Source organism: Acanthopagrus latus, chromosome 6 (assembly GCF_904848185.1).
Source record: "Acanthopagrus latus isolate v.2019 chromosome 6, fAcaLat1.1, whole genome shotgun sequence".
Taxonomy (NCBI): domain Eukaryota; kingdom Metazoa; phylum Chordata; class Actinopteri; order Spariformes; family Sparidae; genus Acanthopagrus; species Acanthopagrus latus.
The window spans coordinates 3,181,733-3,198,306 of NC_051044.1; the positions used below are offsets into that span (position 1 = coordinate 3,181,733).

A 16,574-nucleotide genomic window follows, 5' to 3' on the forward strand; every position below is an offset into this window, starting at 1 on the left:
ACCCTGTTGTGGTATGTCAGAAAAGAATCTCATGCATAGACGTCAACTGCCTCTTGTCCACATACAATTAATATATGCTTCATGATTTTTTTAAACACCCGATCAACCAATTACGCTTCTGCATGATGTGTTACTGCCCTCGACAGTGTTCATTCATTCAGCCTTCATTTCAAGTGAGAGATGTCGAGAGCACAAATAAATTAAAAAACAGAGTAGGTGCAAAAATGTGACACCAAACAGTCACAACAATATAATCACAGAGTGAATAAACAGAATGGGTACATAAAAATGATAACAGATGAGAAGCAATATAAAAAAAAGACACAAAAGACTGAATTACGTGCTTGAAAATGATAAAAAACTGTAGGTGAGCAAATCAAAGTCTTAAACTGACCTATAGGTCTTTTAAGTTTGGATTGTAAAATGTTCTAGAGCAAAAATATCATCTTATATTTGAAGAAATATGATTATTTTGTCCCTTCAGCTCCCCTTATGTTGAGTGGTTGCTTAATGACCAGCACACCTACAGCCCAGTGTGGATGTTGGCATGGTAACAATGGCCTCACGCATGCAAACATCACGCCCACATCCATCCATTTGTTCACGCACGCGGCTCCTCGACAGTCGGGAGAGAGCGAGCCAGCAGCGATTAGCAGAACAGAGGTTTTTACTCTGCGGGGGAAGCAAAACTCGTTTAGCAATCACATTACTCTGCATAATTCTCCATTAATGACATGCTAATCGTATGCAAATGAGATGCTAATTGAGCAGGATTCAATTCCGACCAACAGATGGTTCCTGTACCGCTGTAATGGAGCCTCTGATGGCTGTGAGAGGAGTGTGTGTGTGTGTGTGTGTGTGTGTGTGTGTGTGTGTGTGGGGGCAGGTTTATCTGTTGCATGTGTGCACCAGTCTACCGGTAAACGAGACGAGGATGAAACGAACGGGAAATAAAGGTAAATATGTGAAAGGAGGAATGAAATTGAAGGTTTTGCGAACTCTCGGCCATTTGAATGTTTTGGTCACACACCATAAAACACAGAACATGCAGACTCCACGTGGAGAGGCGCGGCCACAGCGGGATTCAAACCCAGAAACATCTTCCCACGAGGCAACAGTGCTAACGACTGCACCTCCCTGCTAACTGAGGATGTTACATTTGTATCTGGACACAGTCATGGAGGCGAAGTCCCATTTATCTCCATGAAAGCTGCTCAGTGGTGCACAAAGCCGAACTGACTCGACTGTTGTCTGCATCGTTTCGCCCAAAGAGCGTAAAGACTTCTGCCGAACGAGCCGGCCAACCTCCAGTTTAGCGCCCAGCTTTGATGCCATATGACACCTGAAATTTAAAGTCCAGCAGTTTGCTCCGCTTAACATTATGCTTAAAACAAAATAAGTTTATCTGGACTGAACACAGATGAGGTGAGATCCCTGCATGTTACACCCCGCAGTCAATTTCACCTTCTCCAGCTGTTTGGTGTCTCAGTCTGGAAGGTGGTTCCCCCCAGAGAGAGTTGTCCAATGTGACAGGATTAACTCTGGATTGTAGGCGTAACCAGGTGGATCAATTCCCTTTTCCTCTGACTTCACACTCGGGGTGAGTAGTTCAAATGTTGTACCGCTGTGTTTTCCAGTCTTGAAAGTTGTGCAGTCACAGGGAATCTGACAAATCGTCATCATTTCAACTCCTCGTGATTGATCGGCAGCTTAAAAGACATTGGATAGTGACAATCTGTGATATATTTCAAAGTAAAACAACATAATTGATAACCTTTCAACCACTTCACTACACAGTACAATGGGAGACTACTTGAAAGGTAAAAAAAAAAAAAAGGAATTGTCAGCATGCATCTTTGACAAGTTATCAAAACAAGTTGTCAGATTTTCTATGTAAACGACCCGGCATCCTGGAATTTCTCGTTCTCCCAGCATTCAGCCTTCACTCGTGGTCTATACCAGAGCAGACACGCAGGATAGGAACTCTGATTGCTAACGTTAGCCTTTGAAACAAATTGGGAGCAGCCATGCTTTTCTAGTATCTCTATCAGATAAATGGCACTATGATAAAACCTGGATTCCCACGGCTGCAGATGACATATTGGAAACGGTACACATCTCCTTCACCTTCACCTCTATCTCCATTCTGCACACACACTTTGCTTTCCGTCCTCTTCTTTTTCTTTACTTTTTACATTACGTTTGCTGCTACGTGGCCTCCAGGTCTACACATACCTCAGAGTTTACAGATTTCTGTGAGTTCACCCACACATTCTCTCCTCAGGTTTCTGACACTCGCCTCGACTCCCCGTTGCTGTAAGTGCTGTTTGAATTCAGAGGCGTCTTCATATTACTGAATATATTTTTTTTTTATTCAACTGCTCATTGCAGGCTCGGCTTACGAAGACATCCGCATTGGCCTTTGCTCTTTTGTGCCGTGTTTGTTCGTGAGAATGTAGCCCTGAGGAAATGATTCATCTTAATTAACTCTGGATGAGCACGTCGGGTGAATGAACAAAGATGCAGAAATGGAAGCAGATGACAGCGTTACATAGGAGTCACGTATCAGGAGAAAAAGGGAGACGAGTCAAAAATGGTACCTAATTACTTACTAATTTTCAGTTTGTATGTTTGGCTTTTGACTTGATATTCTGATGTGTTTTCATTGATCTCACAACTGGGTGTTCGGTTCAGACGTCGCTAACGATCTGTTTTTAGGAACCAGTTTAACCCTGAAAATAGGCGCAAGCATGTAGAAATTGAGAGAGTCAAGTGCAAAAGCGTCATCAGTAAGAATATCTGTATTTGTTGCTCAGCTGATAAGCCTGAGGTGAGAATGATACTTTACCTGCTGCAGGGGAATCATCACCGCACATGCAACGGGCAAAAACACTGCTTTCAAATATTCATGTTTAACGCTGGTTGTTTTTCTCATTGCAGCTGCAAAAAAAAAAAATGTTTTTTGTGATAATGAAGTTAATTTAATAAGACAAACATGCATATTTAGTAATATAATGCAGCTGAATGTCAACTTATTTAAAATACTTAAACTAAAACGTAATTTAAATGAACTTTTATCTTTCCTGTTGTATTTTTGTTTGACTAACAAAGTCTTGTTCAAACATGTCGCATCTGCAAAAGTCATCCATGATTTTATTACGAGCTAAATTCAAATTGTGATGGCAGCAGAGTAAGTAGAGGTCAAATTTAGGAGCAGGAGGAGGAGATTTCGAGCAACCCAGTGACGACAGGTAGGTAGAGCGCTACGGAAGTTGAGGTAGTAACAGTCCGATAAAGACCGATGACTTTAGGAAAAGTATGTCATCTTTCGGAATATTACTTGAGTAAAAGTCTTAAAGTATCTGACGTTTACTCTACTTAAGTATGAGAAGTCAGTGTTCTGATGTTAAGTGTCCTCTTGTCCACTTGTCCCAAGTTGGTGGTTTGAACCCTTGAGCCCACAGCGGCGATCACGTCGGCACCTGGTGAGAAATTCTTTGGTTTTACTGTGTCTATTAATATGAGCGCTCTACATTCAGTCTCGAGTCGCAGAGGAAGGAGTTAAATAAGTTCTGAGTGAACACATGGACGCAGTGACATTTAGTTTTACAGGGAAGAAAACAGCTCAAGGTTCTTTTTCTGAACACAACACTTTGCGTGGTGTATGAATGCCAAAAAAATTGCAAAGCGAAGTGTTTGTATGTTTCTGAGTGAGTGCAATCACTGATGAAGGCCTTGGAAGGTATCAAAACCTTAATTCCTGGGTCCCTCTCTCGCTCTCACACACATGTAATGACAGAAGCGGCAAAGAAGCGACGTTCAGGGGTGTGTGTGCGTTCTCTTGTGTGGCATAAAGAGAAGGTGAGAAGCGAGCTGGAGTCAGAGAGAGAGCATAAAGTGAAAAACACGCTGGAGTGGTTTTCATGTGGACAATGTCCAGCAAATCAGGGACGGACATTGTCCAAAGTTGTCACTTCCTGTTAAAAACACTCTGTTGGTTTAGGGGAGGGGGACTTAAATGTGATTATTATTTTCATACTGATTTTTCAAAATGACCAGAAACAGAGGTCCTCTCTTAGTGAGTGTAGAGGCATAGTCCTCTGTTTGCATATTTACATGTTTGTGTGTCTGTGTGTGTAACAGAGTGACAATCGCTAAGTTATTGATATTGATATTGTAGCAACATTAATAACAACAACTATAGAAAATATACTAATGTATTGGCCATCATGTTGCAACAGCAGTACCAATAAGCACTGCATCAGTAATCAAGCTGCAGTTAATCGTCACATTTCACTGACGCTTCACTTTCAAGATCGAGTTCACGTTTTAATTTTGTTTGTCATTTGAACTGCTGGCGGTTCCCGTCAGCAATCAAAATGCAGAATCAAGGGATTGATCTTCAGAGGAGGTGGAAAAAACTGAAGTGAGTGTTTTTTAAACTATTGTTTATTCGCTCTTGTATCCTGGTAATTACTTTCATCATGTTCAATTATGTTTGTTTGTGTGTTGTCAGTGTTACAAAATGGGCATCAAGATTGTCTTCAACTGGAAACCAATCTGATCTTCCTTACCTGAAGTTATATATCTGTCGGGGATATTTGCATCTTTTTTTCAAGCACTTTTTCACTCTTTCAGCATGAACATAACCCTTGGAGCCTCAAAACTCAGATACGTGGCTGTAGCATTAGCAGTAAACGCACTGCTACAGCTGGTGTAGTGGTGGTGTTAGTAACATTAGTGTTAGCAGTGGCAGTGAGAGTATGAGGCTACTGAGTGCTATCATGTGTGAAGAGTGTTTGCACGACTCTCTTCACTGGTCTGCTGGTGAATAATTGCTGATCTCTGCTGCTTCTCATTAATAGAGGCTCTGTCGATCTCATGAAATATGTCTGCACACACACACACACACACACACACACACACACACACACACACACACACACGTTTGTACTGCTCTGCTTTTACCGCGACCTAACCTCAAACCAACCCACGATGCTGGGTTCAGTTTTTTTTATTTATTTATTTATTTTATCCTTTTTCAGTTTTAGTAAATTGAAATTCTGAATCCAAAAAAATATTATCATTTTCAAGGAGCACTCTGTAGAATAATAATCTCTTTGTCTTCATGGCTGAATAAACAAACTAAAGGACAACACAGTTTATACTCTTTTCTTACTCAGAGTTCTGGGACCTCATTGTCCTCTGAGACAAACAGCTTGTTTACATAACATATAATACATATTCATGAGTTTGTAACATTACCTCATTTATATTGTAAATATTCAAAACTCTGAGTTTGATCTTCTTCTCTGAAACTCAAACAGTGAGCCCCCTTAAAAAAAAGCAAAGAAATGTCTTCACTGTCACAGTCTTGTCGCTGTAGTTGCTGTAATTGGTCCTCACAGAGCGACAGTTTGTGTAAAATCACCCACACGTGAAACAAACACTCGATCCAGATCCACTTTTTCATTCTATAGAACTAGAAGAACACACACACACAGTTACACACACGCAGCATCAGTTCTCCCTGCTCAGACAGGATTACTGATGACGGGTTCAGTAATTTGTCTTTTTAAATGAGACACAAAAATATCCTGTTACTCTGAGGACGTTCACATGCAATTAAGGCCAGTTTATTAATGATGCGTGGAGACGGAGGAGAGTTTCTGCTCTGCTTTATTTATCACACAGAGTCAGTTTTTTTTTTTTTTTTCCCCCCACAGAGGAAACGAGTACAGAGACGCTGCTGGACCAATCGCAGTCTGAGTTCTCTCATTCACAGAGCGAAAACATTGATTTCCCCTTAAAAACTCCATGTGTCATGAAAGGATCAGAGGCTGATGCGGATCAGATCAGCAGATTTATCCTCAGTTTATAACCTCAGATGTCAGTTTTACTTCAAACTCAAACGTATACTAATAATTAACACTGATATTCGCATGGAGGTATTCAGTTCTTTCTGCAGGCAAAATAATCTTAAAATTTACTGGTTTAGGTGTCAGTTTTAGTTAAGAAAACCATTAAGCTCAGTGTTTCTCCACCTAGCTCCACCTGCAACTCATCCACTCGTTAGTTTAGTTTGTACTTAAGGTGGAACGCTGCCGTCTTCTGGCAACAATGCAACACAATATCTCACGTGACCCCTTTTTCAACTTCAAGGTCGCTAACGACAAAACAACAAATTATTTGTGCATTTATATGGAACTAAGCTTCAGGAGCGTTCCACCTTAACTGTCCTCCAGGTTACGTCTCATTCTGAGATCGACTCTTCTCCACTGGCAGGACGGCGGCGAGCAGAACAAGCTACTGCTAACATGAGTTGTTCAAAAACTTTCTTTTTAGTAACTCTGTGTACACAAACACTGTTGTCAGTGCTGGTGTTCATGTGTAGAGACCCTGGTGATGCTACCAGCAAAGTTTCATGTTGTGTCGAGTCTTCTTACTGTTTTAAAATTAGAGATTTTGATGCTGTCGTAAAAGTGCCCGTAGCACTCCCATTGGCCCATTTGACCCAAAAACAAAAATATGGTAAATTTTAAAAGTTTGACTCATATGCATTCATAAAAAAAAAAAAGCCTTGGTTGCATTTTGGCAAGAGTTTCACGTTAAGTTCAGCCTTTATTAAACTGTCCGTTGGCGTTTGTCGGTCCCTGATGATTATTTTGAATAAAACTTTCGTCATCGATCCATCGGCCTTCATTCTCTGGCAATATGCTCCAATACGCAACATGACTATACAAAAATGTTGCCAAATTCTTCGGCAGTAAAAATGTTACTACCAGCTTTTAGTCCAGCCGCTTCAGACAAAGCCAGGTCAGTGGACCTATGCCTTCAAGTGTGACGCTGTAGTTACACCTGCAGCATCATTTCTGGAAGGTAGGTCAGATTTTGGGGGTTGGTTGAAGGTCGTACACAACACTTTCTGCCAGGAGATCGAGGTTTGTATGTTAAATTTTCACTACACCATTATCGCGGTCAGACAAATTCACGATAACAATATAATAGCGATAGCTGTAGAAATGTGAAAGAAACTGTGAGCAAGCTAATAAAACTTTAGCTTTACTTACGGCGTGTTTTGTCTCTTTTTCGGCAAATTAATTATTCTAAAAAAAAAAAAAGACCATAGGGAGGAGAGAAAACAAAGTACACTGAATGAAACATTACCATCAAGCACTCAATTACTGGTGAAAAGCAACCAGATGAAAGAACATCTCTGCTGGATTAGTCATGCTATTATATGTGTGTGTTGTTCACACAGTGTCAATATTTCATTTCAATATCACGGTGATCATGAATGTCAGGATATTATGACACCAACTGACACGCATTGAATTGTTTTTAAGTTATATTAAGTAGCTAACCGACATAAATACCATAATAGAAATAACATGAGTGTTATTTTCACTCAAAGCAGGATTTTATTTTTTAAATTAACTCAGTAGTTTTGTTGCATGAACTTGATTGACCTGATGATTGTTTGACAACGTTAATAACAGTCCAAAAGACATCATTTGTCGAAATAATATGTGAAATGTTGGTCAGCAAGCTCTACTTTCAAAGTCTAACTGGATGTTAAAAGTAGTGTTTGTGCGTTGGAGCGCTTCTTGTGCAAACATGTCCGGACTAAGCTGCCATGTTTGAGCAGTCACGTGAGAATGTGTTGGTCTACATTTATGTAATACTAATTAACAACAGCTGATGTGTTTTGGAGGAAATGTCATGCCAGCTGGATTAGAAACGTTGTGAAGTATGGACACCGATCGTTTGTTACGGTTATGCATTCACAACTCGAGGCAAATATTATAAACAGTGTTTTCAATTTTAACTGTTGGTGGCTCTTGTGTTCTCCCAGTCTGGGTGGTCAAAGTCTACAGTCGTGGGTGTGTGTGAATGTAGTTTTTGCTTTCTTTTGTTCCTTGTTTTGGTGTCTGTGTTCTGCTCTCTCCCTCTTTCTCCTCTGGGAGCCTGTGGTGGGCGTGGTCACGGAGGATCCTGCCAACACACCTGCAGATCATCATCCTGCAATCAACTCACCTACATAGATCCTGACCAGCCTCCAAGACCCGGCCGGATCGTTGAATCAGTTCCTGTGAGAAACGCCAGCCAACTCAAGACTAACCCTCGTGCCTTATTGCTTGCTAATCCTGTTTTTCTCCTGTCTCGCCTCAGACCAGCAGTCCAGAGCCTGACCCAGTCTGCCTGCCAGCACAGTCGACTTTGAGCCTGGAGCCTGAACGCATCCTCCACTCTCTGACGCCATGAAAACACCTGCCATGCTAACCTCAACCTGAACTGTGCTAATTTTCAATAAATTCTCTTGTCCTTAACATCACCCCTGTCTACATTTGAGTCCCTGGTCCCTGACAGTAGTTGTATGAGCCTCAGAACCAGGACAGGCCCAGTAGAACTCTTAACGATGTATGCGGTCCTGAGACTCTGAATCACGGCGGCACGTAGAGACAGCAGCTGGTTTTACAAGACTATATCACTGTGATTAGTGGTTTTGTTCACGGTCCAGATCCAGTTTGTATCAGAGCAGCAAGGCTCGGTTTTATCGCTTAATTAAAAAAAAGTGGTGTAGAGCTTATAAATAACATTAGATGCTGCAGAGAAAAGGTTGTTTTCACGCGCGGTCCTGCCAAAAAACTTGCATCCTGAACGACTTCCAAATGAGCCGTCAAACTCGATAACCTACTTACTGCTGCAGCGAAACACCTGAAAACAATTTGGCGAGAGACTGTCGCTCCCGCCGCTGAGACGGCATTACCTGGGAAGAGCACAAACAAGCGCCAACAGAACCATCAGAACTGAGCCAAATCTGTAGTAATTAGATTAGAGTTGAATGCCCAAAGCAGCACAACAACAAGCTTCAACTATAATTAGATAAACTGAATTTTCTAGAAATTATAGAAGAGCAGAATGGCAAGAATATGCATTGTTGATGAGACTGGATGATAACAATAAGAAGAAGACATCGACAGTCTCACACACGTGGCCGAGGGAACCTGTGACCTTCATTGATCGGCGAACTCTGAGTTACCAAGCAGCCGATACAGCAAGCGATCGAACCCTGGTCTCATATTGATCACAGCAGCAGCAACATGGTGACAACACAAAGAGAAAACAGAATGCCACTTTGACTTTTAACCTTTCTGGAGTCCATCATTTTTTTTTTCTTTGTCAGACCGTGTTGTAAAAATAACTCGTCTCAACAGAAAGCTTCAGGAACATTCAGTAAACTAGTTGATTTCGAGTCGAGTCGAGAGGTCGAGCTTCTGTTAGCGTCAATAAAAAGTAATCCACTTTAGTTTAAACCGAAGTTACAAAGCTGGGTTTAGTACACAGAGACGATTCGTTTCACCAGGACATCAGCTGTTTAGATTTTGTAAGACTTAGATAAAAGAAGGCTGAAAAGGAAAAGTGAATCAAACAAGAAGAACATAAAAACAAAATGAGAAACTCGTCGTGAGAAAAGAAGCTTAAAGAAAAACAACAATGGTGGTTTTATAAAGTTTTCATGCTTTGCTTGAACAAACACTTGACTATTTACACACACAGCAGACACAGAGCAACAACATTCAGCCTCCTTTGTTGCTTGTTTTCTCCTCACCAACCAGAAATACATCCGGCTCTTTTGGTGCTGGATGTCCCACTTTCTTCAGCTACACATTGATGGTGCTGGTCAACAACAACGCAGAGTTAAACATTCAGCAGAGTTGCAGAATTTAATGATTTCTTTGCTGTGAACATAAGAGTTATTGCTTAGAAGGTACTGACAGAAATTCAAGGGGGTTATTGGTAGAGGGAGAAAAATGGAGTCGCTTGGAGAGCCAGAAGTTGTTTCTAGATAATAAACCTAATCACCAGAACTTGCAACATTCATATTAACACAGAACTTGTCAGAAAAGTTTCCTGAAGAGTTGAAACAAAAGCTGAAACAGCCTTCTGATTTAACTCCAAACCCATTCCCTCCACCTCTTGATGTGAAAGTCAGGTTGTAAACGTGCGATGCGTACGCGATGTGAGACGTTTTATAGAAACATACGGTACGGAGCCAATGACAACGTTTTAGCTAATTCATTAATTAAGGTGTTAAGGGTGAAATTAAATACACAAACACACAGCAAAGTTACCTCAACCGAAGACAAAAAAAGGCTGCAGCTAACACATAAAACATACATGCGTCTAACCTGTGTGTGGCAGATGGACAGAGAGTGTGAGTCACAGGGCTGGAGGTGACTGGACTGACAATGAGTATTTGTGTATTGTGCTCTGGTTGATTCTTCACCTCTTCAAGGCTGACTGAAGGAGTCTGCCTCGCTGCCGGCTGCTCAATAGGCTTCCTTTTGTCTGCGGAGGAGGTGTGTTTTGGTTTGTCGTCATTGGCGACCAGAGACCAGAGTCATGAACAAACCAAGAAAGACGTTGCTTTCTTTGACTCGAATGTGAAAGGACAGATTAACAGGGTTTACAGTAAATCAATACAGTCACATGCATGGAGCTTTAATGACACTGTGTGTTGTAAACGGCTGTTGTTCTCATTATCATGTTAGAGGTGGACGTCTGCTGAGATGACGCGGCAGCATTCTCCGAAACAACCAAAGTAGACGGGGACTTAAAGCAAAACGTCGCAAAAAAGCAGCCTAGGGTCTTTCTGAGAATGTACCTGAGTCAAAATTTAGTTTAGTTTCATATAATTGTGGATAATTAGTTGTTTTGTAGTCAGCGAAAAACAATATTGACCTTGAAGTTGAAAAAAGAGCCTCATATAAGAAACAATACTAAAATAAAAAGCTATTGCTAACGTGAGTTGTTCAAAAACTTTCTTTTTATTAAACTCTGTGCACACAAACAATGTTCTCAGTGCTGGTGTTCATGTGTAGAGACCCTGGTGATGCTACCAGCAAAGTTTCATGTTGTGTCCAGACTTCTTACTGTTTTAAATATAGAGATTTTGATGCGTTTATAAAAGTGCCCGTAGCACTCCCATTGAAAATGAGTTTGACCTGAAAATGAAAATATGGTCAATCTAAAAAGTGCCTCTTGCGTTGTAATTCTGCTTTTAATCTAAAGTTTGCATCGGGTACATTAACAAAAAGACCCTAGGTTGCATTTTGGTGAGAATTTTGCTTCAAGCAAATGACAGAAAATGTAAAAGTCTCGAGAAGCTTGAAATGTAAAATTGTGTGAAAATAAGTTATTTACAACCTAATTTATGCCCAGATCTTCACTGTAGCTGCTGGGCTTGAAGTATTTGCCTTTCCCCGACTGTAAATAACATCTTTTATCCAGCTGATCAGACGAACGCTGCAGCACTGTTTTACTGGACCATCTATACCTTTCATGGACATATGGGTGAGTTAAAAATAACTGAATTTTCATTTGAACTGTACGTGAACTGTTCCTTTAATAATTTGGAAGGGTAACAGGACAAGACTTTTTATCAGCTTCAAGCATTCATAGTTATGACCATGTTCAGAGCTTCAGAAAGGATCACAGATATATAAATATCTGTATATATGTTGACGATATCATCCAATATATACACAACATTAATTGGTTTTAATGGAAATGGTGTTGAAAAAGACGCTCAGAGAGTTTTATAATGACTCAATTTTAAGTTAAGTTTGCTGTTTTAGTTCACGGCTGTCCTTTTAGATGATAAAGTCAGGATAATGATAATAAAGAGGTGTTGTGTAGTTTTAAAATCCAAACTCAAGATTTTAAAATTACAATATCAACGAGGTGACAAAGTCAGATTTTTTTTTCATGAGTGAATAATGGAGCTGTTCTCAGAGGAACAAAAAAGGTCCCAGAACACTATTTTAATCTAAAAAGGTGGCAGGGTCCGCCACATACACACAAAGCTTTGGGTGGCTGTAGCTCAGGAGGTAGAGCGGGTCGTCTAGTAATTGGAAGGTCGCTGCTACACGGCTAAACTACACTGTGCACATCAATGGGCAATTATATCTTCTCTCACTCGCCTGTGCAGAGAAGAGCTGAACTGAGAAACAATCAGTGAGAAAGTCGGTGGTCAAGGTTGCACCTGCTGCCTGCACACAAGAAGAAGACAGAATGAAGAGGCGCCGATGGAAATCCCATCCAAATAGCAGCAATGAATAAGAAAAAAAAAACATGGTAACTTTTACGACACTGAGCAGCCACGTCCTCACAAAGTCTTCTGTGAATGAAAAGCGACAGATACGAGAATGAATTCTAACATGAGGCAACATCTTATTTTCTCCTTGCTGATGTTACATCCAGGATAAGATGGCAACTGATGGACGTGTTGAGATGGAACGTAAAATCTGTGAAAGACTTTCAGAAAGTTTGCTAAAAAAATATTTATGTGAAGAATCCATCCATCTGTTATCTTACACTTAAGGTTGGGTCACAGAGGCAGCAGGCTAAGAAGCGTATTAAAGACCTCCATTTTCTCAGCAACGCTTTTGCAGCTCCTCCTGGGGGGTCCCGAGGCGTTCCCAGGCATGATGGGAGATATAGAGTCCCTCTAGGGAGTTCTGGGTCTGCCCCGGGGGTCTCAGGTCCCAGTTAGTCGGGCCCAGTACACCCAGGAGTCATCCTAACAAGAGGCCCTAACTACTGGCTCCTCTCGACGCAAAGGAGCAGCGGCTAAAGAAAGTAAAATAGAATTTGTGTTCCAGTAACACAAATCACAAATTTGCCTCTATAAGGATGCTGCACAATCTGCAAAGCATGCTGGGTAATGAATCTAGGCACATATATGGACAAACGTATATGAAGAACGGATCTCCAAAGAGACCTGAGCCACATGAAGAGGACAGACCACACAAAGATTTGAGAAATATTTTTAAATGGGCATTCTGGTGATAGAATATGACGACCAAGACACTGAAATACTTTGTCTGACTGGGTCACAGTGCTGCAACACTGTCCTTTGGTAAAGTTAGGCACAAAGTCTTCATCCTGCACTTCAAATAAACAAATGATATTCTGGTCTAATTGTCCCGGAGAGAGTTGGTACCAAATGTTCATATTTCAAGATTAACTAAGCAGAAGTGCCACTGATTTGTTTGAATATTTGGCAGCTGCCGATTCTTTTCAATTTCAAATTTTGTCTCAAATTGTCAACAGCAGACAGGAAGTTCTAGTTGGGGTAAAACACGGCGGGGCTGTAAGTAACACAGTTAATCTGTTTCAGGAAAAAAAATGTTTCAACCTGGAATTCGTCAACTGTCAAGCAAAATAATTCAGCAGTCAGAATTAGAATTTTTTTCTTTAGTTAAAGTCTGCAGATGATTCAAGGAGGTTGACTGGTAATTCAGTGTCCTGCCTGCCTGAAATTGTTGACTCAGATTGTCTTTATCCTGTCGTTTCTTTGATTTTTGTGCCTCTACTGAAGTTTTATTTTGAATATACCGGATGCATTATGCCGTTCTGCTGGCCGACTTCCTGTCTGGCTCGATCCGCTCTGCGCTGTTTGATGCAGCTGAGGTTAAGAAACAAAACAGACTTGGAGCGTATTCATGACGGAACGGAGCAGAGAGCCGCTTCTGGGACGCTGCTGAAAGAAAAGCATCGTCTAGAACAGCCACGATCAACTCTGTCGAGAGCACGCACCGAGTCCGTATCTCTGCAGTAACACAGTGGAGACGAGCCCAGATGAATTTAAAGGGTTAGTCATGGAAAGTTGAGTTTCTAGCAAAGTGATTTAGTCCAACTACTACTGTTCATCAAACTGAAAGTGACGCCACAGTTGAACCTGAGAAGTCACGGTTCCATCCTCACCTCGGTCAACAGACAGCAGTGTCAGTTTTTACTACCTGTCTTTTTTTGTTTCATGCAGGTTGGAAAATCTTCCAGGTGCATTTCCTCCACTTACTGGATGGAGTCGCGGTCAGAATAGTTAAAGCTTCTGATGAGAGTGTGAAGGTCAGACGTATCCTTCGTATGACTACATGCACTGAACCTTTTTTACGTTATTAATAACTTACCAAGAAGTCACTTGTCAGGTTTAATTGTTGCTGTCTTGGAAACGTTCCCTCTGAGAAACACATTAATCATGACATTAAAAATTGATAAATACCTACCACAAGTCAGAAAAAAGCAGGCGGATTGTGCCGAACACAAACACATCAATCACCGAACTTTTGTTTTGTAACGCGCGTTGACGTGAGCGCACCACATCCGCACTTCAGCTGCGGTATCAGTCGTGCATCAGTCTTAAATGAAGCATGTCAAGGTGTCTCCTCGTACAAAAACACTGGGTGCTGATGTTCTGATGGGCGACAGACGCTGCTGTTGTTTTTAAGTCCCGACGTCGCAACAACCGCCATGTGAAAACACAACGTGTGTGTGTATGTGTGTGTATAAGGATAATCTGTTTTTGTGTATGTGTGTGTTGGTGTAAGTGTGTGTGTGAGATCTATCCATCATGTGTCCCAGTGGATGTGGTTATCAATCATGTAATATGGTGTTAAAGAGAGAAAAATAATCAACCCTTTCCTACATCCTTCTTTCCCCCCCGAGGGCTGCACACACACACACGCACACACACACACACACACACAGCTTTTCTCTCACTCATAAGGTATATCTTGCACATACACACTTTCCCTTCTTCGCCTCCCGAAATGAATCATGAGACGTCAAATGAGACTCGCTACGATCAGTCAACCTGGGCAACAACCCAGAGGAAGCGGAGGGAAGGTGGACTCACACACACACAGAGACACACACACACACACACACACACACACATTCAGCCACACATTCATGTTGATCATATGACCCTAAGTTACCACACACACCGCTGAAGACAGAGAGTATCACACGAAAACACATACATTCACCATGCTCTCTTTAACACACAATTTATCACTTCACTATCGGCCCTATCCTCTCTCTCTCTCTCTCTCTCTCTCTCTCACACACACACACACACACACACACACACACACACACACACACACACACACACACCTCTGTACTTTCTGAAGGCTAATAAAGGCTCCTGCAGGTTTTTCCTCTGCTGCAGACGCTGAGATGAAATTCTTGCTCTAATTGAATAATTAGGAAGCAGCTCAGTCCCAGCAAACATCAGCAAGTACAGACAGAGGGAGTGTGTGTGTGTGTGTGTGTGTGTGTGTGTGTGTGTGTGTGTGTGTGTGTTTGTTGGGATTCTTGTGTCTGTCCTTAAAAGAAACACACAAGTCTTGTCTTTACTTTGTTCAGTGTGTCACACCGATGATTGAACGAAAATAGATGTTTCACTTTAAATATGACAACACAAATGGTGGAAGACAACTAAATTTGTCACCAGGTCCAGTGTGTGTCCCACATGGTGCACAAGGTGAATCTACAGAGTGAGAAGAACCTGAAGATTTAGAATAAGGAGAAAGAATTGGAGGGAATTTGCAACAGTCGAAGAAGGCGGAGTGTTTACTGGGAAAACTACAGATCAAGCTGTACGACACTGGCACCGCTAGATGAACCATAAAACATCAGTGTGAACATGGTTTTCAATTTCTGCAGCTTAAACTCCCCAAATCATGCACACTGGACCTTTAAGATCGGAAAACTGCGTTGAGTTGTTTTTGGAATCGACTGACAAACAACCGTCTGTTAGGCTTCCTGACAGGAATCCAGGTTCCCGGTCGAATGTGCAGTTGCACTGTACCCTTTTTTTAGTTTTTTTTTATCCGTCACAGTTGGTATGCATTTTACTTTTTTTATTTTTCTTCATCTTTTATTGGTTTTTCTGAAAACTCTTTTATTCCCTTGTTCATTCTGTCAAGTGTGTTTACCACGTACAGCGTCTGAGTGCAGCTGTGAAACTTGTTGCTCGCAGTCAGTTTCTCTCAGAAATGCACTTAACAGCGAACAGGAAACAGACTTCGCTATCGATCCTTTGTGTCGTTACAGCAGCAAGTGTGTGTGTGTGTGTGTGTGTGTGTGTGTGTGTGTGCTACAGTACCATTATCCTCAGTCATCTGTGTGATTGCAGCTCTTACAGATTCATGCATGAACACCTAACTCCACCACCACCCACTCCACCTCCCGATATGAAAATCAGGTCATGAACATGTAACACGCTCTCCCATGTTCCCGTCTTCACTTCTGACACCCCTCTTTTTAATTTTCTCACCACAGGTCATATTTTTCTGTCCCTCTCTCCTTTCCGCCAATCTCCTCCCTCCATCGTTTTCTCTCGCCGGCATCTGTCCTCCATTGAATATCAATGAATTCCTCCCACCTTTCATACCCCGCTGTCCTTTACTCGTCTCATCTTTGGGTTCGATGTCTTGTTTCTTTCAAAATGAAACTGGTTTGTGGGTTATGATGGGGGGAGTTGTATATCAGACAGGAATATCCAACACTACCACTAGGATTTGGTAAAACAAGTCAAAACATATTTTGACTTGGTGGTGGGGAAAAGATTTGTTATATCAGGAGATTTCTTGATATTTCCTCAATGTTTTGATGACTTTTTGATGGTTGCTGCTAAACATTTAACACCATGTCCAAGCCCAACTTCATTTTCTCTTCTTCTTCTCACACTTTCTCCATCTCCATCCCTCCCTCCCCTC

General features: G+C 41.4%; 1 long non-coding RNA gene across 1 annotated transcript; it reads left to right on the forward strand.

The window, feature by feature from the left end:
* Nucleotides 1-6,520: 6,520 nt before the first annotated feature.
* On the forward strand, nucleotides 6,521-8,335 carry LOC119021396. Its single transcript, XR_005075552.1, has 2 exons — nucleotides 6,521-8,092; nucleotides 8,173-8,335. It is a non-coding gene; the product is annotated as an uncharacterized LOC119021396 (long non-coding RNA).
* The last annotated feature ends 8,239 nt before the right edge of the window (nucleotides 8,336-16,574 follow it).